The sequence below is a fragment of the Dermacentor silvarum genome, chromosome 8 (genome assembly GCF_013339745.2).
Source record: "Dermacentor silvarum isolate Dsil-2018 chromosome 8, BIME_Dsil_1.4, whole genome shotgun sequence".
In the NCBI taxonomy this organism is placed as follows: domain Eukaryota; kingdom Metazoa; phylum Arthropoda; class Arachnida; order Ixodida; family Ixodidae; genus Dermacentor; species Dermacentor silvarum.
In genome coordinates, this window is record NC_051161.1 from 112,642,430 (window position 1) to 112,644,591 (window position 2,162).

Consider the following 2,162-nt stretch of genomic DNA (forward strand, 5'->3'; position numbering starts at 1 on the left):
CTCCAGCAAGTAATGCAGAAAAATAAAGACACAACAGATCCATCTGTTCGGGTGCCTCGATGTCCTACAAATGATGCAAAACTATCGGTAATATGACTGTCGATATCATCGATAGGTTGTTTGAAAATATCGATAATGTAAAAAGACTGTCGATAGTATTATTGATAGTGCAATCGACAGTGTTACCATCGATATTGCAATAGGTGTTACTATCGATAGTACCATCGGTAGTCCTTGTACGTCCTTGTATGTGCATATTTACATTCGTGAGCAGAGCGCTGTTTAGAGCGCCGGAGTTTTGTGCTGCGGAACAAATCATTGTGCGCAACTGCTGCGTCAAGGGTGGTGTGCTCGTTTCTTGCTTTTATGTCTATGCAGCTTCGATTCAGTTTAAAGACTGACCTTGAAACCCAGCAAGCATATACGTGCTGAAGTAATAATTCCACTCGGATTCCGCTCAGAAGCAGGCGCGCCAAACGGTGCGTCTCGGCTCGCTGTTGCTAGCACAAGGACATTTGCGACGCTTTATCCAGTAACAGTACGTAGGGTACATCTGCAGAGCTTGGTGACAGGTAGAGTGCGATAACGAAGAGTCCTGTCATAGTTACCACCACCACCATATACCACACACTCGGAGAACCAAGTTTATGCGGCAATGAGTTCGCGCGGTTGATTTCATGCTATCGATAGTACTATCAAAATTACTATCGATAGCGCTATCGATAGTTTTTTAACCGTCGATAATTCGATAGTGACTCAACTGTGGATTGTATCGATACAACTATCGATATTCATCTTGAAACTGCAGCGCACATATATCATCATATCATCCTATCAGATGAACAGCTACCAACTCGCTCAACTTTCAGTTCTTTTACTATCGATAGTTCTGTATCACTATATATCCTACTCGCCCGCAAGCGAGGGATATACCCAAAAGGCATGTGCATTGAGGACACCCTACCCTCTGTAAGCTGACCGAGTTCATCCGAGCATCTCCTATCCCCAAAACCTTCTACCTCCATAAAGGAGTAAAAATATTGCAGAGGCGGCAGGTGACATATCGCCAGCATCGGAGCATCCAAACCGATCACCGTTTCACTGGCCATTTTCAGTTAAGACCAAATTCATAAAAAAAATTCAGCGTATAGCTTTGAACCCAGGCCATTGTCACAGGTATGCACAGTAGCATACAAGTATATAGCCTCCTATATAGGAGACTTGGCTATGGCAGTAAAAAAGTAAAAAGCCAAATAGATCAATTTAAAATCTTCGATCAGTTAGGGTACGAGGCTCTTCGCCCATTAAAAAGAGCGCGGGATATGAGGAAAAACGACTAGGGTTCGCTCCCTGCGATTGAATCTCCTAGGACGTCTCGCCGGAGGCTTCATAAAGCGCGCCATCTAACGATTTATTGTAGAGTACACGGAGCTTCTCTTGCAAACTCTACCAATCTTGTCCACAATCGCCATTCCCCGTTCGAGGACATCGTTCACCACGTCCAAACGTCCAAAAACAGCTACTGTGCTGTGAGGTGACACGCAAGAGCAATTCAAAATCTGACAAGAAACTATGGAAGACGTGAAAGAAACTTAAAGCACGTTCTCTTTACAAGCATACTTTATGCCATGACAAAAAGCACTGGCGCAGCATTTTACCCTGCCTCTGCTCTGTAGAAATTCCCGCGACCCTGCACAGCATGTCAGGATGGCCGAGCGGTCCAAGGCGCTGCGTTCAGGTCGCAGTCCGGTCTTCCGGGCGTGGGTTCGAATCCCACTTCTGACATAACTTTTTTTTTGCAGTTTAGTTTTATCTTTGTACAGTGACAACGGATAAATATCAGCGCGAATAACCTGGGAATGGTAGTTTAATCTACAAATTGGGGTTTGGAAGTAATTATTCGGTTTGACGGCTGGTTAACGTACAAATCAGAGCTGAACTGATCGTGATAGTGATGCATAATCGCGCGGCCGCCGTTTCAGATAAATGCTGACTTCGCCACGTAACAAACGTGAGAAAGCGCCCAGTGCTCTCGCTATCTGCATATGCCTGCACAACAGCGTCATGCATCACAATTTTACTGTGCCGGTCGGCGGTCACTTTCCTTACCATTAAAATTGCCACAGCACGTGCAAAAGGAAGCTCTTGGATCGTAATAAGTA

The 2,162-nt window shown here is 45.0% G+C and overlaps 1 non-coding gene across 1 annotated transcript; it reads left to right on the forward strand.

Annotated features, from left to right (window-relative positions):
* Positions 1-1,701: 1,701 nt before the first annotated feature.
* On the forward strand, positions 1,702-1,785 carry Trnal-cag (transfer RNA leucine (anticodon CAG)). Its single transcript has one exon. It is a non-coding gene; the product is annotated as a tRNA-Leu (tRNA).
* The last annotated feature ends 377 nt before the right edge of the window (positions 1,786-2,162 follow it).